The sequence below is a fragment of the Ischnura elegans genome, chromosome 1, assembly GCF_921293095.1.
Source record: "Ischnura elegans chromosome 1, ioIscEleg1.1, whole genome shotgun sequence".
NCBI classification, from domain to species: Eukaryota; Metazoa; Arthropoda; class Insecta; order Odonata; family Coenagrionidae; genus Ischnura; species Ischnura elegans.
Window position 1 is genome coordinate 16,161,551 of NC_060246.1, and position 24,636 is coordinate 16,186,186.

General features: G+C 41.3%; 1 protein-coding gene across 2 annotated transcripts in view; it reads left to right on the top strand.

Annotated features, from left to right (window-relative positions):
• The window catches only part of LOC124156207 (LIM/homeobox protein Awh), a 119,581-nt gene that overhangs the window by 26,353 nt on the left and 68,592 nt on the right, over nucleotides 1–24,636 (top strand). The gene's annotated exons all lie outside the window — the stretch shown is intronic.

Here is a 24,636-nt window from a genome sequence, read left to right on the forward strand (position 1 = left end):
GAGAGTAGGAGAAAAGAGAAGCCTCCTAAAAACATTAAGCAGAAGAAGGGACAACTTAGTTGGCCACATTTTGAGGCACGATGGTCTGATGAAGACAATCGTTGAAGGACAAGTGGAAGGGAAAAAGGGCAAGGGACGGCCCCGAATGAGTTATATAGGACAGGTCATAAAGGATGTAAAAGAGAAGAAATATGTAGCTATGAAAAGATTAGCGGGTAGGAGAGAGAAATGGAGAGCTGCGTCAAACCAATCTTAGGATTGTTGACTAATGATGACGATAGCTTCTTCACTGATTTCACGACGGCCATATCAACACCTTTACCTCGACTTCACAGAGAACAATAACCACCTTTCTGTATTCCCATGAGTAGTTTAGAGAAACAACTCAACTCCATCAATCCAAAGAAATCGCCAGGCTCTGCTCTCATTCCAGCTCGAGTACGAGCAGCGTATATAAGGAATCAGCATCAGAGATAGTGCCTTACTAGAAGATAGTGTTTGAAAAATCCCTAGCAGAACACACTCCCTAAAAATTAGAAAACAGCGAACTTCACTCCCATATTTTAAGGTGGGTATAGGGAAAATCCCAGTAATTATAGGCCCTTCTCACTTATTTCCCTTTTTGAAAAATATTGAAATATATTATTTTCAGTTCGAGATTATCTAGATAGCCAAAATCTGTTAGAAAAATAATAGCACGGAAAAAGAAAACGGAAGTCTTGTGAAACTCCGCTTACTCTATTTACGATATTCTTGACGTGGGTGACTGACATGTTCAAGTCAATTCCATCTTTTCAGATTTCAGAAAGGCATTCGATAAGGTTCCGCATTTGAAGGTGATTCAAAAGTTGGAAGCATGCGGTAAAATACGCACGTAATGTCAAAGATTTCCTTAATAATCGCGAACAGAGGGTTGTTTTGGATGAAGTTAGCTCTGATACTATCCAAGGTATGTCAGGAGTACCCCAAGGAAGTGTTATAATTCCTCTTTTATTTTTTCTTTACATTAATGACATTACCACCCCGGTCTCGAGCAAAATCTGCCTCTTCGCAGATGATGTAAGTACTTGCATACAGAGAAATTTATAGCCATTGAGATAGAGTGGTGTTAGAAAAAGACCTCGCTGCCGTAAATGAATGGTGCAGTACTTTGGAGTTAGAATTAAATATTGAAAAGTGTATGACGATAGATGTTTGGGAAAAGGATATTTCTTCAAGGAGTTACACCGCTTAAGGTAGGGGTCTCCAAAATACGGCCCGCGGGCCGGATCCGGCCCCCGCACTCGTTTCAAGTATCGAATATCGTATACTTCAGTAATCGGCAAATTTGCTATCCGGCCCTCGGGGCGATTCGGAACTTGGAATGTGGCCCTCGTGACTTTGTAAATTGGAGACCCCTGGCTTAAGGGATTCAACTATCAAATGTCGAGTTCGTAAAATACTTAGGGGTCACCATTGCCCGGGATCTTTCGTGGAGTATACAATACGCGGGAAAGCTAACGGAAAACTGGGATTTGTAAAAATAATTCTCGGTAAATGCCGTAGAAAGGTGAAAGAGATAAGCTATCTGACTCTAGCAAGGACTCACTTAGAATATGCTGCTATCGTGTGGAACCCTTATGAAGTAGGACTGATAGCTGAAATCAATTGAGTACAGCGCAGGTCGGCCGGATTCGTGATGAATTGTTACGATGAAAAGTGCAGCATTTGCAATATATTACGGGAGTTAAGATGGGCATCTTTACAGGGGCATAGATCGAAGTATGGGCAGAATTTACTTGGTAAATTTGGAGAAGACATTTTCTCAGACGACGTGAAACATATCTTACGTTCACCGTCGTACTTGCATAGATTTGCTGAAGGAATTACTAACTATGGACAGGTTTGTCTTTGCATGAATTGCGTGTATATTTTTCTACCATGCGTAATATTTCTATGACCGTGCCGGGTGCATGAAGCGGAGCTCTTTCACTTTTCATGTTGGTTATTCATCACCGCCTGTCAAACACCCTAGGGGTCGCTAGCAGGGTATTATGTAGATGTAGAAGGGTGCTCAGTACCTCGTCGAAACCCGTTGTCGCATGATCATGTGACCCGATTTTTGGCTTAACCTCGGACATGGTGTCCTTCAATTTACTGTATATTCAAAAATAAAGATGAATTAGCTCATCCATTACGAGGCATGACTCATTTTTGCGTAAACGGTGAGAATAAATACACTTATTACTATTGTTTTTCCTCAGGTTTACAAAATATATTTGAGCGCGCCAAAAATGAAAAAAAAATCAGGGAATAGTTGCAATTATTGGTCCTTAATCATCGAATGTAAACTGCAAGCGCAAGATAATCGGCACAGTTCCTCATAAATCGGAGTTTTTACAGGTATGATTTTGGGACCGGTAGAAATACTTTCAACCGTATGATATAAGAGGGAGTAGACCGAAAGCTGAGGTCAATTTGGGCATGAGGGAAGCGTAAGGGAAGGAAGGGCAGGAAACTTTCATTTATGAATGAAAATCTACTTTTTTATGCTTACGGATATTTCGAGATTTTCACTGATTATTGCGCGGCGTTATCGACTAAACTCGACATATGCCTTATTATATCTCATATTTTACCCATATATCATAAATGCTTTCATTGACCTTTCATACAAAAATGGAGGGTCAATCGCCTCTATTACTTCGCGAGCTTTTCGCCTTCCGCCAAGGGGTTTTGTGTCCCCCCCCCCTAATCAGTACACAAAACGGAGCCAATAAGCCCTGAAAACAAGGCCATTTTGTCGTTCACATAGCAGCTCAATTAATGAACGTCGACTTACCATCATTCATTTGAGCGACGACTTCCCGCACACAGTAGAATGATTTTATTACGGGGGGAAGTTGGGAGATTTCGGGGGCAGATTGGAAGGGAAAAGGGGTCATAAACAGGCACGTTGACAAATTTGCTTCGGTGGCATACGGGTGGCTTACACTGATATTTTTTTCAATTCGCACGCATCGAAAAACCGTCCTTTTCATTAAGTCAGCAATTTATTTCGTTTGCAAAGTGATGGAAGTTAAAGTCGTCGTTGGTTACGGACAAACAGTATGAAATGTAACTACGTATATAAAAAATGGAGTGTCAGAGGATTAATAGGTGCCCCTGGGCAAGTGGTCTCCTCAGCAGACACATTGCGCATTGTCACCACAAAGGAAATGAATTTGGTGGGGAGGGATTGAAGTCTCCCCCCCCCCCCCCCAACACCTCCTGGCTACGCGGAAGCAACGGAATGAGGGTGATTTCGTGGGCGATGGTTGGAAACAGTTGAATATCGGATCGCTCTTGATTGGTCGTCGTGAGGGCCATGCGCGGTAGCATGCATAGGCTGGGGGGGGGGGGAGAGTGCAATCGTGTGTTATTTGCGAGCCGGGGGAGGTGGCAAGGGGACGGGTGGCGCACCCAGGCGCCCATTGGCTGGACGGTGGCTCGTCTCCTGCATCGATTAGATTCGAAAGGGATTCCTTAGTGGCGGTCCTTATTCCTAGGCTTCAAGTCACCCTCAATTCGAGCAAGAGAAGCGGTGAAGACGGGCCATCAAGTATGCTGCGTGGTATATGGTGGAAAATTAGTCAGTCCAATGCTTTGGTGATGCTGACTAAATGTAGCAGGGAAGTGTACGCCAAAGTGCAGAAAATTTGAAACGACTAGTGAAAAGAAATTGCGTCAGTGGAGAAAATGCACCGGGGTGTGGGGATTTCGAACAAGATGAAATAATAAAACTGCTTTTTTCAATGTTGAAAATCCTTGTTTCTATTTTTCCTATCCCTTTACTTAAACCATAAAGACATTAGGTTTGGGGATCGGGTTGGTGTGGTGGCTAGAGCGTTGGCTTCCCACCCTGTGGGTCCGAGATATAACACCGGCTTTAGAGGAGCTTTTTAGTGACTGCCCGATCCCTGTTCGATAGTATTTTGAGGGAACTTCTAGCATACTATTCCGTGCGTCGGATGGAACGAGAATCCGTGGTCCTCTTGGACCCTTCGATAAAAGCAGGCTCATGCCGACGCTGTTCCCATACGCTTCCTTCATGGCACAAATAACCTCAGCTGTCGGTACTCATAGCTACTTACATAGTACCATTGAATACGTTCTAGGGAGGAAGTTGGTCCCAGCATCATAGCCGGTGCAACTTCGAATCATAAAGAGCTTGTCCCGATTGTCTTTTGTTAAAATTTTCTGTCTGATAGCATTGTCTATGATGAGATGCATCAAGGTTTGAACAGAGCGTGAAAATGCATTCTATGTCGCCATTTTTTACCTTGTAAATAATTAAAATATAAAACATGAAATTGTAAATTTTGGCGAACCTCAAAGAGGGCACTCTGTTTTGTGGTATCCTATTCGTATTCAATACTTTCCTCTCCTCCCCACCTGTGTGAAGCACTTCTTCGTCCATTTTCCTTTCTTTCCTTGTTATATTCTCTCAATTTACACCAACGGTGAATATCGCTATGATATATCACAATGATAAATTATTAAGCTCAGCCGAGATTCGAACCAGGATCACCAAATGGTTGGTCAGGTATTCTACCAGTTTATACCATCAAGCCATCTTTCTTCGACGTGAGTTCCAGGTTTGTTTTCCCAAACAAGTTTTTTAGGATTTAAAGAGTATACATTATTGCAGAGAAGATGGGGGTTAGTGCTTGCGCAGCCACTGCGAAGCTAAGTTAATTTTAAGTCCTGCTTCGATGCCTGAACCACATTCGGTGCCGTTATCCACGCCTCCAAATGAAGATGCTCAATTAGCAAGCAAACAGCGAGCACAAAGACCTCCCTCTCAACTGACTGTAGGCACGTGTTTGTTATATTTTTTCCTTGAGCCCCGTTCCTTGGTTCGTGGTGCTCCTGATTGCTGATTGGCCGTTTTCTCTGCGTCCAATTCGATGGCAGATATGAGGCGCACAGTTGAGCGGGACTCGCTATCCTCACATAACACAAATCCCATCCCGTACCCCTCTCTCCAGGGCTGCGGTGGTCACCGCTACAACGATGCGAGATCCACGCGAAAGAAACCACCTCTGTGCTCTGGGGTGTATAGAGGTATACCCGTAATCACCAATCAGGTTCTTCTAAATACATTTATAATAATCCTAATCAAAACTAAGCTATTTTCACCTATATAGTGGATGCGGTACTCTAGTTGGATAAAGCGTGATTTTTATAATTCTTGTTTTATTTTATCCGATTTCCGCATTCTTATGCGGGAAGAAGAAATATTTGACCACGAAATTTTCATGCAAGATAGCTGATGCCAGTAGGAACCAAAATTACCCACGATGTTCCGGTCGAAAACGCACCATTATAAAACTACGGAAACTGCGCCAAGCGCTTAGCAATCAGGAGCACCGAGGACCAAGAAATGGGGCTCAAGGAAAAAATATAGCAAAAATTAGGCAGATGGTCCTCGAGTTTTCTCTGTTGCCGGATGCATTGGCCTCGAATGCTTTGCTTGCAGGAGATCGCGATGTATCTAAGTCAGCCCGCTAGCTCATTGTTAGCACATTAGTAATTTTGGTTCCTACTGGCATGAGATATCCAGGGATAAAATTTCGTGATGCAATATTTCTTAATACTTCAAAAAATGTTAAATAGAATAACTGCCAATAAAAATCGTTTTGAGCCTTATTATCCCCTATTTGTTAGTCTTAAGTTATTGATATCAAGGTATATGTTTGTTTATAAAACTTTTAAGTTATTTTTTTGCGAAGTGGTAGTTTTCAAGCAATTTCTGGAACCGAGCATGGTGATAACTTACGTAGGGATGTTAACTCTCTTGTTCTCAAGCCTAATCCGTCTATATTTAAAAGATCATTTCTTTGTTTAGAACCTAAGATTTTTAATAACTTACCTTTTTCGATTAAAGAGTTAAAGAGAAATTAATGATTTTTGTAAGAAGGCCGAAATTTGGTTGCTATCGGATGAAACGACCGAAGCAAGTTAGAAAAAACCGCTTAAAAATAGGTATCGTTGTCTGAATTAGTTCAATGAGTCATGCACAAGGACATTGTTGAGACAAGTAGCGATAATCATGCATGTATGTATAGTATTATTGGTCTAAACTTTAATTTGGGACATGTTGGGTGAGGTGAGAGCCCCCTTCCTAAATGACGATCAGAGCACACCACTGTCTTTGCTTTTAAGGACTTTCATTACCATTCGATATGGATCTAATTGTGGCGGAATATTAAAATGAAGATTCGAATTAATTTTCTTTTTTTATGTCGATATTTGGTTCCAGGCATATCTCCATTGAAACACCAAATCCTGAAATTTAGCGTTCTATATTTTGCGAACTGATCTACTTCCCCTCTCCTCTCCACTTCCGATGTTCGCTATTATTTCCCTTTCCAAAAATCTCGATTGTGAGTGTAGCAATCTAGCGATTCGATCGTTGCATTATTCCTCCTCATAGGATAATCCTCTAAAATCGCTGGCGCAGTAATGGCTGACGCCTGGTTTCGCTATTTAGTTGGTGCCTTTTCGCTTTTGCTTGTAGCGTTGAGGTGTTTTCCCCGTGCCACCCCTTCCAGCCCTTTCCCTACCCCAGAGGCGTCGTCGGCCTCCTATCGCGGCGGCGCCTCTTTCCTTTTTTCCTTCCCATCCAAACCCCTCCCCGGGTGATCGGGCGAATCAGCACGATCAGCACTGGGTCCCGGCCCCAGTGCGTTGTACCCTCGCAGGGCACCCCTCGGCCCTCATTACTTCTTGAGTGAGTGTAGCAGCGATAGGTTCTCGCCCGATCTCGATCAGATCCGCAGATTGGTATGGTTAGGTGAGGGTAGAGTTCACCTTAGACTGAGCCTCGGGAATCGGCATGTCAGGGTAAAGAATGCATATCCTCTCCCTGTGTCACCTAGCAATTTCAGGAAGAAGAATCGGATTAAAATCCAAGATCAAGATCCGTCCATTAGCTGGTGAGAGCTCTACCATGCTCCCCTTCGGGATGACGTTATGACAGTGGAATTCCAATCGCCGAACATCTCGCACGGAATTACTTTATGCCAGATTGGGCCTCACCATTATGGCCGATGAAAATGCATTTTATGACAAAATTTTGAAGAGCCGATTCGAATAAAATATAAGTTCTTTTTAAAGTACTAAACCGTCTTAAAGGATTCTACTATTGATAATTTTACCTCCTAAGCATTGTATATGAAGTAAAAAATCTTTCAAGTTGCATGCTTTCTCATGCATGTTGATGTAGGGCAATGCTCGAAGGTCATTCCCCAAGATCATTGGATACGCAATCATTAGTCGAATTTTATATAAACAGAAGCCATTTTCTCTGCAATCAGCATTCAACAGGAAATACCGCAGATCACGTGACCACCTACCACTCTAAACTTTCTTTATCTGGTGAGAACGATCATTGGTCGATTCTGACACTGGAGGTTGTTTTCATGGTGTATTGTTTCGATTCTACATTCTATTTCCTTTTACCGTTCTCGCGAAGAAAGAGAGGCATTATCATCATCATCATCATCATCACTGGTCAATAATCCTAGGATTGGTTTTACGCAGCTCTCCACTCTATTCTCCTATCAGCTAATCTTTTCACACCTACGTATTTCTTCTCTTTCACATCTCTCTTTACTTGTTCCATATACTTTGTTCGAGGTCTTCCTTTTCCATTCTTGCCTTCCACTTGTCCTTCGACGATTGTCTTCATCAGGCCATCATGTCTCAGGATATGGCCTACAAGGGTGTTCCGTCTTCTTATCAAGGTTTTCATGAGGCTTCTCTTCTCTCCTACTCTTCTTAGGACTTCCTCGTTACTAAGTCGGTCGATCCATTTGATCTTCATCATTCTTCTGTAGCACCACATTTCGAAGGCATATATCCTTGCTTTCTCCGCTGCGGTCATTGTCCATGCCTCACTTCCGTATAGGGAAATACTCCAAATGTAGGTTCTTATAAATTGTTTCTTTACTTCTATATTTAAGTTTCCCGCTGTAAGCAGGACTCTCTTTTGGTGGTATGCATCTTCGCCTGGGCTATTCTGCTGGTAATTTCTTTCTTACTTCTCCCGTCACTAGTTATCTTGCTTCCCAAATAACCGAATTCCTCCACCTCTATCAGTTTTTGCTTCCCTATTTTAACGTTAGTCTTGACTTCTTCTCTTCTGCTGGATAAGTAAGATCTTGGTTTTCTTCGTGCTAATTTTCAGTTGATATCTACCCATTACCCTACCCATATTAACCAGGATATTTTTCGAATCCGTCTCTGTTTCTGCTATAACGGCTATGTCATCGGCAAATCTTAGCATGCTAATTTTTTCTCCATGGATATTCACTCCCAATGCCTTTTCTTAGATTTCATTAATGGCTTTCTCAATGGAAACGTTGAAAATTACGGGTGACAATGTACAGCCTTGTCGCACTCCTTTCCTAATTCTTGCTTCTTCACAGCTGGGCCCTGAATTCATCACCGCTACTTGTTTTTTGTATAAACTGTGGATGATTCTTCTGTCATTATAAAGAACCGCATTATAATGTTATTAAATTCTACTCATAATTATTTAGTTCGCACACTTTATTCACTTTCCACTGTAATATTTGGGATTTATGCTTTTTCCGCTGCTTTTGCTGATCCGTAGTCCCAGCCACCCTGATTCCTCCGTTTGCAGTGACCCTGAGGTTCACTCCTTATACCATTCGTGATTTTTCACCAATTCGTGTTGCTGTAGCTCCTTTCGTCGGATCGATGGCAGACTGTGCACTTCACCTTACTGCCGCAGCTGCGACAGCGCCGCCGTGCACCCGCCTCTATTGGCACTGTCACTGACACCACGTCGAGCCACACAATCGCCGTGGTTCATTCCAAAACGAGGTCTCGTGTCGTGGGAGGTGCGATATTGGACGCTGGCCAAGCACGACTCCCTCTCTTCATTACGCGAGTGTTCCCTCTCGTGCTATTACTTTTCCCATCCACTCGTGGCGTAGCATTTTCCATGATTCAACATCGTGTTTGCAGGATGGTAGCGTAAGCAATTGATACAAGGGCTTACCCAGGATCAAAACTAGGGGGAGGGGCAATCCATGGATGTTCAAGTAGTAAGTAAGATTTGAGAATGGAAAAGGTGAATGAAACCAACATTTTAAGGAAACTGTAACAGCACTTTATTAGTTTTTAAAATTATTTGCTTGAAAAAATATTATTTTCCTTAAAGACATTTGCAACTTTTGCTTCTATGGAGGGGCAGCTGCCCCCTCCTGCCCCTTGCTGGGTACGCCCATGAATTTATAGATGGCCCCTTCTGCACCGGAATTGGTCAGGGACTTAGAAAATCGCTCACAAAATTGCCGCTCCCACTTTCTTCAGCTGAGTTTAGGAAATATAATAAATGGAAATTCACTTTTTTTACGTTGGTTAGTTCAGTCACTACATGCAGGAAATACATTACTCAAGCGAAATGGGGCATTATTTCTGTACAGAATGACTTACATCATGGAATCATGAAAAAAAACCTCACTCAGGTAGAACATCACATCTATTAATGCTTTTCTTTTCATTTATCGTTATTCGTCAAATCTTTAGTAAGTAATAGGAATTTTCGGTTGAATATCGTATGAGATGACACTTTCAGTCGATCGATTTGATTATTTTTTGAGAAAAGGTTTCCTCAGCTGTATAGAGGTCAGTATGCCGCCTGCCATGCGGGAGACCAAGGTTCGATTCAATGCCACGAAGATTTTTGTTTTTGACGGCCTCGATGGCGGGGGGTTCAGTCTTCACCTGGCAAACTGAGGGTTACGGGTTCGTGGAAGCCCAAAGGAAGAGCGTGATATGAGCACGTTGTCGGAAAGGCCTCTCTCTTCGTCTGTTCTTCAGGGTTCCCCTGTTATCCGAGTATGCACCAGATGCGTGGAATTGCTATTGCGCTCGCAATCCACTCTCTGGGTGAACTCGAACTGACGCGATAATCGGCATCTGTGGGTGCCACCAAATTAAAATGGCAAAATTCCAGATCATATCATCCCTGATAGGGGTGCTTCCGATGATAGAATTCCTTTATACGTGGTTCATTTCGATTGGATATTTAATAGGTGCTTGTCAACTTTAAAACTCGCGAAGAAAGATATAAATTAGCATTTAGATTAAATCCAGGAACCGTGGGAGGTCTGGCTAGGTCGGCAGGTCGGCGAACGCCTAGGGCCCCAAGCTCAGGGGGCCCCCAGAGTCCTCTGGATCATCAATAATACACTGCATTGTTCATGACCCTCATAACCCTATATGAGGGAGTAGAGTAGAGAACTGAGGACTTTGAGGGCCCCGAGATTTAGGGGCCCCACAACGCTCGCGTATATCATGAAGCGGCCGGCATGCGCTGGGGCGCTGGTCACGTCTCTTCTCTCTCTCCCCTTGTCCCACGCTTAGGCCAAATACGACGGGTTCGTGTGAATATCCCTCCTGATATGAGACCACGGTGGAAACCGCAAGTGCGGCCGTGTATACATCAGTATATTTTGGAGACTACTACAGATCATGAGATATGCCAACTTTTAATCGTCCACTATTCCCAAAGTCTCCATTTCCCTAGCGAAACCCGATATCCCCGCTGGTTTTTCTGGGTAGTCGATGCCCTAATTAATTCTTTGAGAAAAAATATCAGATTACAATGTCTGGGTATAGTTACACATCTCTCTTGTATGATTTTTTGACTAGAGGTATCTAATACCGTGGGAATCAGTGCCAAGTAGTTCTCCCAGGACTGGAAGTAGGGAAGGAAGAGTTATACGGGAGGGGAAGTTGCGCGTGCACAGCACAAATATTCTCTATTTTTCCTCACACAGATCGCGAAAACCTTAGTACACCTTAGTATTTCAGTGAATGCTGGCTTGGCTCGTGACAGAGTTTCATTCTCTATGAAGTGCTAACATGAAACGTGTTTACAAAAGCGGTGCGCAGAAAAGAAATGAGGAGAAGAAAAACCCATCTATGATAATAATATCTAAAAAAAATCGAGTGCTTTCCTGAAAAACAGTGGTTCCTGTATCGATTTATTACACAGAGTTTAAATACAGCTTCAGGTACGTTGAAATATTCGTATTTTTATTTTAATAGTTTGAAAAATACCGCCTTGTGACGCGCTTTGAGTCAACTTGCCTTGCGGTTCTTCCTTCCCTCCATAATCAAGTTTATTTTTTAGTTCCTTTTGTACGCATAATTTAATTTTTTGTGCGCTTAGTTTCTATTTGCAATATATTTCGCCAAAGGCAAACAAAGGAAAGAAACGATCTACAATTGCAAAACCTGCAAGTAATACGCCTGGTACCAGAGGCAGATCTAAGTTTGGAGCAAAAGGGGGGGTGAACCGGGAGTCTGGGGAATTCCTTCCTGCCGAAGGGATAAAGGATATTTGGGATTTTCAAGATATGCAGTAGGTCGTTTTGTTAGTAAAAGTTTTATGATGGTCAACTACATCTACGTACCACCCCACAAGCTGCCTGAATAGGCATGTGGCAGGAGATGTCAGGACAGCCGCCGTATTCATATAAAAGGAAATGTTTTAACGAAATTACGCCTAGCATTTGTTAAACTCATTTATCGTTTGGGAGATATAACGAATTTCCGACCTGTCTGTTCGCCTAAATATCTCTCATTTTATCGTTTTTGTCGTACCGGGAAATGTAGTGGCGCTCTAATATGATGATCTCCATGTCGCTCTCGAAGGTGTCCATTCTTCATTGCTCAAGCAATTTAAGCCTAGTGCGCAGCCTTCGAGTCTCTAGCGGCTCCCAATCCAATGATTTTAGCATATGTATAACACTGTCTGTACGCCCGTAGCAGTTTTTGACGAATCGCGAATCTAGATATGTTGGGGGGAATGAGACCTTCAAGAGGAAAGGCTCGTATCGGTAACCTCTACTGTCTATCTTAAATTTATCTATGAAATAAAATGATCAAAAAAAGGTAGCAAATTGATCTCCTGAAATATTCTTCTGGATTTTCTGCGGGAGCGTTGCTTCTTTTTCTTTGACGTATGCATGTTCTCTGTGTTGATATTTCAAACCCCAGCATATCTGCCACATGAAGGGAGTTTTCGGATAGACTGTTGAATTCAAGTCCGACTTCACGTCAAATATCAGCTTAGTATATTTTAAGAACTTTAATAGCGTAGCGTTGACCTTAATTGCCTATTTTTATTTGATACCTTAAGTGTGTAGAAGTTGGCAGCATTAATTAAATTGTAAATACGTATTTATATTGTGAGTATTTTTATGACTACCTGAACACATAATCACTTAGAATGAAAGCACAAAAATTAATTGAAATATTGATTGGGTCCATTAATATTTGACAGTTACAGATAAAAATACTTTTATATTGCATCTTCTCTAATATAAAGATCACAATCAAAAGAAATAAAAATGTTTTTAAAAAGTCCTAACTTTTTACCTGTTATTTTCTTCTATGTCCGACAGTTTCAATTAGCCAGCTGATTTATATGGACGAAACAAATAGTTAAAAATTATCCTGAAGAAAGTAGTTTAAGACATATTTGTTAATTCCGGTTTCAGTTTTTCTACAGAATCAGTTACTCAATTTTTGCACGTTTTCATATACACTTTGAAACAATAACGAACGAGTTTGGATAAAAGATACTTACTTGTGACTATATCCATATGTCATGCAAAAATTAATCAAATATAGTTAATTTATAACAACTAAGAGTCTGTATATGGCCCCAAAATATTCTTCGTAATATTTTAGATTTTTACTTTTGCTTTTTGAAAGGGTTATTCGAAGTGTTTGTTTTACAGGTTTATTAAATTCCAAGGCATTTTTAAGGAACAAATTCACTAAATAGATAATCAAACCATAATACATAATTAAATTTTATGAGCTGTGAAGTTCTCACTTTTCATAATATTTTTTCCTGCAATATTTTATTTTTCAAAATTCTAACTTGTTTTTAAGAGCCGAAACAGCATCAAAACCCATTTCCAGGCATGCAAATTCCTAAACGTTTCCGTGGGGGGGGGGCGATAATCCTCTGCTGAGGGGAGGTCACAATCGCCCCAGACCACCCCTGATTAAATCTATTTATTATATTTGCCCACTTTTTCCAGTTTCCATGGTGATGTTGACCCATAGCTTTCGCTCCCATATAATTTATTTTGATTGGATATTTACTACCAGTCAATTATAAAAATCGCGAGGATTAAAAGTATCAGCATTTTGGTTAAATCTATACCTAATTATTTTTCTTCCAACATTTTAATTTTTAAGGCAATGTTGAAGGTTTGTAGTTTCATATTTTCGCTGAGCTTTTGTTAACCGCGCTGCCATTTTGTTCACAATCAGTCCAAGGATTCTTACCGCCCGCCCCCACGAGGCCGATTTTAAGCAGTTCGAATATTCGCCTTCCACGGAGCGTCGCCGTCTTGGAAGCATTAAATATGGCAAACGGCCTAGCGCTTCACTGGCGCATAGGGAGGGGCGCCGAGGCGCGCGCCCCCGGCCATGAGGAATTTGGCACGGAACCGTGGAAGATGCGATTTGGTGCGTTCAAAGACACGGATCCGTGGTTAGTTCAAGTCACGGCCCATTCCGAAAAGACAAAACGTGTGAATGCCTGGATAATAGCCTGTTTGACTCTCTGGAATTGACTTATGTAATATTTGCCAATAAACAATGTATCGCCACTATAATCAGCGCAGAGGTTTCCCATGAGTACCATTATGTTTTATCGTGACTGAAGCGTAAGAGGAAAGAAATGGTGGTGACGACTTTATCAACAGCTTTGGTTTGCGAGGATTCAGTTTTGACCTACGATGGCTCCTTCATGAGCTAGATACTGGAAAATAGCTAGCATTAGCTGCATGTTTGTCTGCATACTTTAATCAAAGCTGTGTAATGAGATATACCATTATAATTGTCGGCTTCTACCGCCTTCAACTTTTCCTATGGATCTAATCGAGATCGACTGCGTCCCGATCAATCGATTCGTCCTCTCATCGCAATGCTCCGCTGTCACTCATTGTCCACACTCATAAGTCGATCGTGATAGTTATTCTGAAATGGAACGCATTAGCAGCCGTCTTTGATGCATGCACCCAGCTTCGTAGTGGCCTAATATATCGATACCTCCACTGCACAAATGCTCAGCAATCGCCCACTGAATCAAATCCGCTCATTTACTACTATAAGGGCTATCTAGTTGAGCGGATTTGTGATTTGATTCGGTGGACGATTGTTGAAAATTTGTGCAGTGGAGGTAGCGATATATCCACGTTGCGCGGTCAGTCACGGATGGTGTCTGGGTGCTGAAGTGCGCCGCAGCGCGCCGTTGCGCGCGTTGAAGTCTCCGCGCGCTGTTTGGGGCTGGGTTCGGCCGAGTGTTCATGATCGAAAGTTTGGCAGCCCTGAGCATCAGAAAGAGTATTTAATTACCTATGATGTTCGATCTCTTGAAACTCTTCCACGCGGGAGGATGTGCGTTTTGAAATGGGGGGGTGGGAAGAGATGCTGATGAAGAAAATCATGGCCGTAGTAAAAAGATAAATGATTTCATTCGACAGAACTTGCATCCTTTTTAACCTTATTTCTTTTATTCCTATCGATTGGCAATTGAGTTCATACTGTATAACTTCATTTCGCGTATGTTTAATTCCGAAATCACATGAAGTTACTAATGATTTTATAATATGCGTGTGCTTAGTTATAGGGAGAAAAATGATGATCCTTTTCTTGATATTGTGAAATGACTTCGATTCCCCTCGAAACAGTTTTTTCAAGATTTCGCGAGCGAAAACTCTCGCCGCTTCAATTATACCAAAAATTCTCCTTTTTGAATCTTCTGAACTTATTCCAATTAATGGGTCGTGCTCATTGCTGCGAGACCCCCATTCCCTTCATAAGTTTTCCATTCATTCCCCAGACACGGCTTCAAAAGTGTAATCTCGCGAGGTTGGAATACTTTAACTCCGATTTACTCGCTAACTATTTTATCATATATTTTTCTACGTTTTTATCGTTACCATAATGTTTGTTCTGTCCTCACCCGAGATTATAGCGTTAGCAGAGAGGAAGGCGCAGTTCATGTCCACTTGAGGAGGATTTGCGGGTGGGAGGGGAAGGGAAAGAAGAGATGAAGATCCCTTTAATGTTTCATCGAATGTTACCGTACATTTCGGAGTTTAGACGCGGAAAGGTGTAGATGTATGAAGGCTTACATGAGTAACTTAAGATTGTTCTGCCCTCATCCAAATGTTGAAAGTTGGCAGCGAGAGAAAAATTGCGCGTGCTCTAAATTCTCTTTTGCTTATACATCCGTTGCCCATTCTTGATTATTGTAACCACATCTGGGAGGTTTTACGCACAATTTCTCGTTTTCTCTGTTTTGTTCTGATCTTACGCATGTACTCGTGAAGTGCTCGTGTGTGAACTTTTATGTAAGGGTGGATCCAGGATTTATTTATGGGGGGACTCAACAGACTGACAGGCAAACGGACTTCTCACATTTAAGGGGGGGCGTGCCCCCCACCTATGACTATGTTCACGGTATGAAGCATAAGAGTACTCATATTAGAGGATAGGGTAGTTTCCTTCATCAAAGAAAAACGAAAGGCATTGATTTCGATTCGTTACCCATCATTAGTGTATTCATAGCATACAAATTATTTGGTTTTAGATTTCCCAGTTTAGATGAATTTTAATGGTCAATTTTAACCTCATTTGAAAAAAGCCAGATTGGCTCCCATGCGATGCCACTCCACGTGACGTCACATGGGCCCAGATGATATAAGAGTATTCAGGAGCTATACATCGTCTGAGATTACCAATGCTTGCATGAGGCACATAGCTCAGGGAATCATCTCTTAATAATCATCTATTAAAATTGCCGATGGTCAGAAAGTTTCCTCCGTTTGATAGGATATTAATAATCCTTCTTTAAGCCAAGCGCTACTTGCTATCAGGGTACTCTGCTACCTGCTAGCAGCTTGCATCGTGGCGGCGCTCATAGCCTCGCACCAAGGTGGCCTCACACATCGGCATCCGGAACAGGAATGACGTCAAGCGGGCTTTTCCCAGCATTTATACTTATTTTTTATTGCCTAAATCGAAAGATTATTACTCGTGGAGTACGTATTTCACGAGTTTAGATTTTTAAATGACGATATCTATTTTCCTCGATTAAACGAAAAGTGAAAATTTTCAAGTCATTTAAAAATCTAAACACGTGAAATACGTACTCCACGAGTAATAATCTTTCGATTTAGGCAATAAAAAATAGGAAACCACCCTATTCTTAAAATTGTATTGATTTACGAATAGTATTGAGACGTTGATTTGTAACATTAAGTGGAGTTATAATATAAATTCTTGGTGACCACTGGCGTTCGAGATTTATTTATGGAAGAGAGCGGAGATAGCGTGATGGAGGGAAACGTGCGAGATAGTGCTAGGGAATGAAATGCGCGACGGAGGGAAAGGTGAGGAATTATTTGAGAGAGTAGGGAGGGAGATCACATGGATGCAACGAAGGGGCTTTTTTTCTTTCTTCCCTTCCGAAATAAATACTCTGTGGGAATGGAATACGAGTGTGGGTGCAGATGAGTAAAATAGCTGTGTCATGTTCCATCATGCTCTGGTTCTTTTAGTGCCTTTCCAATTCTCTCCAGATTTCTTGCCATCTCAATCTCGGTCTTCGCAGCGGCGCTACCCCTACACACTCACGCTCAGTGACTCCCATTTCTCCCCCTCTCATGAATTCACCTTCTTCTCCCTTCAACTATTGCCACCACATCCGAGGACCTGATCATACACCTTTCTCAATTCTCTTATGAGAATTGAAAAAGCTGTAAGCTCTTGGCAGCTGCCCCCCTAGAAACAAAAATCGCAAAAGTCTTTAAGAAAAATCAGTTCTGAATTGAAACGAAAGCATTCAACAAATTTTCTTTAAACCCACGAAAAATGATACGTATTAGTACAAGATATGTAACTAAAATAAAACTATTTTTTCAAGGAAATAATCTCATAAACTAATGTCACAACTTAGTTTGCCCCCCCTAGACCATGGCTTGTCCCCCCTAGGCCATGGTTTGCCCCCTCATAGTTATGATCCTGGTTACGCCCTTGATTCCACACCTCATCCATCGGGCCAAGTAATACTTTAAGCACTCTGTTTTGAAACGCTTTTAACGTCTTTACGTTTACGTCCTTACTTAGAGTTCACCTTTTACCTGAATGCAATCAAATCGGTAGAATTATGGTTTGATACATTTTCACCAAATAGGCCTACCTTAAACTATAGAATACGAGTCGTTAGTAGACAGTAATTTTCACTATACCAAGGATCGTTCGTTAAATGTGCGGTCATGAAACTGTAATATTGACGGTGGACCCGCGCGCAAAGTACTTTTATTGCAATTATGCTCGCTATAAGTTAGTTTTTCATAATAGCTTTCGAGGGAGCGTGGTTGAAATGAGTCTCTTCTGCCTCAACCGGTGGAAAACTTCTTCTAATAATATTGACTAGTTTTCCGGAGGTCTGCTGAGTGTGAAGATAAGGCTGATTGGTAAGAAAGAGATGGCCGGTAGATTATTTGTGCCATGGGGATGGGGATGCGAAACCCGGCGTCAGAATCGATTAACTTGCAACCAAAGGTGCCAAGGAAATCAAGGATTAACTTCCCATCCGACGGACGGATTCTATTATTTATTTATCCCCGTACGACCGAAAACAGCTCACATTTTTTCACACGGCCTTTTACATCGAGGTTTTTTTAGCAAGATAGCATTAACACGTGCACGAAAAAACATGCCCTGGGTAGGGGAAACCTAGCCCGGCGGGAATCGAACCCGCGACCTCTTGTTCGGCAAGCGAGGACTCGCGGTGGACACTCAGGCCGGATTGAGTATCCTCCACGAAGCAATCAAGAAATAGATTCGAGAAAACAAATGAAAACTATGTACTTATACACCAATTAAATTTAATGTAATCGGTGGATAAGTACATAGTTGTCTTTTCATTTGTTAGAATAAACTTCCACAAATTTGAGCCGGAGACTACAGAGATTAGCATCGAGAAACTTCAGAAAAATTTATACCAGCGCCGGGAGTTGAACTGGAGCCTACGGGGTGAGAAGCCAGGGATCGAGTCAACTCGCCTACCCGATCGCCGCCTCTTAGGTGGTATTTACTTCCTCTCGGCTTTGCAGCCGGTGTAGTAGATGAGGGGCTCTCTCTCTCTCTTTTCCTCTCCCGGTCTGAGTGCAGCGAGTCCAGCCGGGGGCAGAGGGGGAGGGAAAGATGGGCTTCTCAGGTGGGGAGAGATGTCAGGAGGAGGCCGTGGCGCGGCGGGGCACCCACGAAATATGAACATTCCACCCCCACGACGGCCACAATATCGGAGGCGTGAATGCTGCGAGGGGGAAGGAGGGAGGCCTCCAAAGATGAGATCCCATTCAGAGTCCACCCCTTCGGAGGAGAGAGAGGGGAGAGGGGGGAGGTTAACTCGTCCGCACATTTCGCTTGAAACGGAGGCCGCTCGCGCGCGGAATCACGGGAAGGGAAAGAGGAATGGGAGGGAGGAGGGGTGGTACGATGTTCTCCCGGGAGTGGTGGACAAAGGAGGATCGGCGTGAAAGGAGCGGCGAAGAGGCGCGTTATATATGAGAGGCTGCATCATAAATTCGTAAACAGACGTTAAAAACCCGCCTTTAACATTCGTCGCCATGGTGTTGGCTGACAGCTGCGAGCCGTTTCATGGAGCCGCCGACTTCCTTCCGACTCGCACCGCACGAACAAGAAAAATGACGATCTCGCTTTTTTCTTTTAAATGTCCCGTCGCGATTTTTATCCGGACCGAAAACCGAAATTATAGCCGGGGTGGAGTTCAACCCTTTTGAGCAGAAGAGGAGAGAGATGCGCACCGACTGGAAATGGCTCCGAAAGGATTGCTGTTGGAATCTCAGGTGATGATATTCTTAGCGTGGTCACGTGTTGCTTTTCCGCCCAGCAGAAAACATTCAAACGATTCCTCCTCGATTAATCTATCTGGTTAATATATGTTTCATCCTGCGGGCGATAGTGTGGATCAAGTTTTATTCTCGCAGGAAAAGGATCAAATATATGCAAAAGGAGCATCTACAATGGTTCGCGACTTAACCTTGTGGAACAACGCGTTCTTGGTTAAATAATCAACTTTATAAATTCCTCGCCCTGCGCCCTGAGCGGATTCAACACTCTCACGAAGCATTCGAGACACACGTAACACCAGATCGACAAAGTGATCGAGCTCAGTGGCGCAGCGAGGGGGGGGGGGGGTTTGGGGGATAACCACCCAGAGCTCAGATAAATTTTAATGTTTCATCCATTTTACTCAATGGATTAGTTTTACTTATAGAATAGTGTTAGGATTAATCTAATATCTCTCAACTAGCCATTTTGAACCATTAATCTTAAAATTTTCTGGATGAGGGCCCCCCTTAACTCCCAATTACCTTTGGATGGATACAATACCCTACACCCCAAAGTATTAGTTGCGCCTAAAACCCCCTCTAGCCTTAATTCTTAGCTGAGTCCCTGATCGAGCTATCATAATATCTTCAATTATCAAACGACAAGCCTAAACATTCTCTTCAACGCATCCTGTCCGAAATGGAGAGTGATTCCGAAGCATGCCTCCATATGCAGCCGTTTGCTTATCTGATCGTAGCGATTGCTTCTGCTGCAACAACAACGTGGCCAAAAAGGCTTCAAGAGCTGAAAGGATGTTAAGGAATGTAGGAATCACTCTCACTCTAAAATATTGAGTTGATCACCACACGATTAAAAATACGTACCGAAGTATTCACTCCTAATAGTCTTAAATTACTAAGTTAACTCACTTAAATCACTAATCCCTTGTCGACGTATGTCATTAATAAATTGTGAGACTTAGTGGTATGCTCATTGTTTCTAATGACTTGCGTGTCGGAGTGTTTCTCAATTTGAATCGCGAAGTGTCACGATATGGCACCCAAGAAATGATCTGTATATTTATTCTAAATTCTGAATAAAAATCGATATACAATTCCAAACATGATAAACGTGTTAGAATATTGCACTATCATCTACCTATGAACTATCTTCAAAATTTCAGCTTGATAGATAATAGGAAAGTGGGTTGAAATTGAACTGCAAGATTTTTTTTGAACAACAAAGCGAGTTCAGATAAAAGTTGTAAAAATTCGATTGAGTTCGTTAATTGGGTGGTATTCATCTACCCGCTATCAGCTACTGGTCACTTTAGTCTTCAAAATTTGGTCTCCAGTCTTTAGTTTACTGCGAAAGTGTCTCAGTGCAGAAAGTTTAGTAGTACCCACGGAGAAAGTGGGGTGCACGATTGTAATGACAAGAGAAGTAGAAAACATTTAATTCTGCAATAATCACAATTATTTCTCGTTTAATTTCTCGACATATACGGCAGCAATGGCGATGCGTCATATTTCACATTTTCAGATTGGCATTTTTAGCGATAGTCTACAATATAAAATTTTCATTTCTAGAAATCCTATTTATGAGAATGTATTTTTTAAAGTTATTTAGATATGTATGTAAGGTTTTTTATCTGTATGGCGGCGGAGGAAATTACACCATTTTTCGAGTGCATTGAACTCGATTCATCTCGGAGACAAAACTGTCACAGTGGAAGTTGGCAGCAGAGGATTGCATTTGCTAGACTGAACAGTTTCCCTTAAATATAAGAAGCATTATTTTAACATGCATATAAAAGATACTATTACATATTCAATTATATCTTGTGACTTGAACACCCATTCTTGTCACAAAGCAGATGCCTTGCATTCACTTCTATACCAACTGCTATACATTTCCCTTGGCGGAGGAAGAACTTGAGAAGGGTGTAATAAGCATCAAATCAATAGCCACAACAAATATGTCGCGCAAAATAAAGAATTTATCAAGACAGGCCTATGTATATGTATGGCTTCATAATATTTCAATACTTGCATTGTTATTTTTTTGCTACAATACAATTTTATACAATGTTGGCCACGAAGAAATATTTGTTGCAAGTATATACTTCAACCTGTGACGCATAAATCTGCAACTTTTTTGGTTGCGAGAAGATTTCAAAGATATGGTGCAGCAAAAAATTTAAAGGGGAAAGCATGCATTTAACTCAGGAAAAATACGACGGGACAAGAGGGATGTAATATCCTTCTAATACTACCTTCCTAGTCTCTCATCGCCCAGGGTTTGATGGCCTTGAAGCATTTTCCTCGCTCTTTAGTATTTGTTTGCATCACGATGTGTCTTTTCCTTCCACTCGCCTGGTCGGAGAGTATCTGTCTCAAATGCTCGCATTTCCCTTCATCAACTTAAGAGTATTTCCGCCACACCCTCTCCAATATCAAGGTCACCTTTAATTAAACGTTCACTTTTCTACCATCTTTCTGGAGAAATAAATTCTCTCCCGACCGATATTTATCCCTTTAGTAAACCAATGAAAATTTTTACTGACTTGGGATCATCTCACTTAATGCAAAATAATCAAATAACTTGCTAAACTCTCAAGATGTGGCCACCGTATAGTTTTTTGTTTTGTTACTATTTGACTTGTGATTTTAATGGGTTCTTTATTATCTTTCCTATTGTTAAAACTGCACTTTAAATTGGCATAATTTTTGTATTGTCAGCGAAACCAAAAGTCCTCCTGATGATAAGTCCTTAGTGATAAATGCGAGACTCCATTTCTATTCGTTTTTCCTGAAATATTACCACATTCGACTCGATGCTTATAAAAATGCATGCATTTTGAAATAAACAGGGTGTGTACACTTTTAAATGGCCCGCAGACAACGTCTTCGAACGTTAAGTCGGAACCCTAGCGATAGCCCATCAATCTAAGTTGAGAATCAATACAAAGAGTACGTGTCTTCGATGTGGAAAAATCCGCGACCATAAGCCTACATTAAGTCATCCCAGCGTTAAATCAATTTCTGACAATTCAGTCGTGGCAAAATATAATCATAGGATAGCTCTGGGTGTAAAGTGACAACTCATCACGCATTTTCCGAATAACGTTCTCGGTAGTCATACGAATAGGAACTTTCCTCTATTATGTAAATATACCTAATACACTCTATATACCCTGGAAATGTAGCATAAGTTTTACACGAGTAAGAAGTAAATCGAATGTGTAAATTAATACTATCCAAAATGCTCATAGTCCTGTGATGCTCTTGCGTCACAGAAAATCGACTAATTTTCCTAATCAGAAATTCAATATCTCTATGGCGAAATAGTCATTTTCTCAATTTAAACTACAGTCAACCTGACTACTGCAACAGTGTAAGTGTTGCCATAGCTTAGTCTAGACAATTTGTATCAAAGCGAAACTTCAATGTCACTTGACGCTATTTTATCTTTCTTTATCTCGTACATATCAATATGGCTTCTTCTAAATCAATCTCTTGCTTTACTCTCTGTGACCAAGGCGCTTAACTCAGCGCAAAACATTAAAAAATCAATTACAGCAAATGAACTTCAGAAAATGAAACGCATGGAAAGAATGGATACGTATATAAATACATGTATAAAAGTGATATCGGTGATTCAAAGTACATGCATCAATTAAATACACCAAAGGATGAAGTTCGCCATGAAAAGATTTTTTTGCGTGACTGCGTACGAAGTAACTTGTTTCTGCAGTGATTTTACATGCATCAGGTTTTGAGTTTAGGTACTAAATTAAAATTTGATTAAAGGTGTTTATATGCCTAAATTTTCCGAGATATCCTCCTGATAATAGCTCTGTGTAATTCAAATAATAATATTGTGAATTTTTGCAAAAATCGTGTGATTTGATTCGTACTATCACCATTTGGTTGGTTCCCATCTGTTTCCATCGCCTTCATCAGTCTGCATCGCATCGTCCCGGATCTGCCAACTGCCTCCTCGGCCTCTAAGCGTGCTGCTTCGCTTCCTCGCACATAGGAGACGCAATGGTTGTGCGACACCTGACGTTGAAACTGAAAACGACGGCGTGCATTTAAAAAACAACTTTGATTCTCAATTAATCTGTTTTGTCTCATTCTCAATATCAGCAGCACTAAGGGGGAGTGAAATGCCAAACTAGAAGCTGCAGAAATTTGGTTTTGGAGGGGGGTTACTAGAACCAGATGTACCGACAGAAACACTAATGAGCAAGTTCTGTGCGAAGTACGTACAGGCGTAGAACTACTGGAAACGACTAAAGTAAGAAATGCAAAGCAAAAAGGACATGTGCTCAATCACGAAAAACTTCAAACAAAATATTATGGAAGGAAACATTTTCGGCCAAAGAGAGAGAAATATGTTTTTTATCGCCAAGACATTTTTGTAGGAAAGTGCACTCTCCTGGTTGGAAATTGCTGTCAGCGTCTTCAACGCAGATGCATTTGAACGCATTATTGCGTTATTTTCCGTGAGAGAGTTATATCTTTTTCCTTACAATCTTCATGGGTGATTTTACAGAAAATTTACAGGTATGTTATCATTATCATTTTGCCTATCTATCGTTTGAAAATAGTTTCTCAAAATTCCTTTCGTATCTCAAACGCCAGCACCTTCTCCTCTACCATTGCGTTATGTAATTTCTCTGCATGTAATTTCATGAACAACTTCATTATGTATTTAACTGCAAATATTTCATGTTTGACGAGGGGTTAGATGGAAGATTGGACTTTCTATTCCCATTCTCGCCCAATAAAGACGTTTTTTTATTATTACTATATTATTATTAATATTATTATTATTGCCTCGCTCTCATCCACCGAGAAGAATCAACCTCTTCTTGGTTCGTGCCTTTCCTTTCCTAAACGTTTTTTTTTCATACTGCGCCCCATCATTTGCCGCTTATTATCAAAGAAAAATCGTTGGATCCGGGATTTTCTATGACGAAGGACACGTACTTTCTGGTATGTGTATTCTTCCAACCGTTTTGAAAATCTGCGAATATGCGATCTTTTTATTTTCCCATGGTAGATGTGGACTGTTTGTTGACACTTCTTAGAACAACAGTCAAAACGAACCGCGGAACAGCGAACCAAACTTTACTGTACCGTGTCTATCACCGTCCACTCATTTATTCTAGTTTTAATTGACCTGGTGATGGCGAAACGCGTTGCAGGCTAAGTTTGCCAATAAAAGGAATGAAAGTTATTGTAAAAAGTGTTTTTTTCCGTTCCTCATAATGCCCACAATATCTCGCGGGATAAAATTGGACTAACTCAGGAGGACCGTAAATGTAATGTACAATGTTAGGGTTTGGGACGGTCCTCTAAATTCGCAAAAGGAGTTTAATTTATCCCTAATCGCTCCTTGGGAGGAGTGATTCAGTTGTGCCGTTTTGATAGTTACACCCAACGACATATGCGACATCCGCAGCAGCCAAAGATTGTTCATCTACTTCAATTAATCGCACTTTTTTCCCGTGCGATGTCAATTACCAATTAAATCAGACGTACTCTTTCGTGGATTGTCTTTGACGGATTTTAAACCAAGTTTAAACTCAGCGGTTTATTTATTCATCAAAGATTGTGTTAACGTTTATTTTGGTTAAATTTTATCCTTTATTTTATCCTGGCATTGAAAACA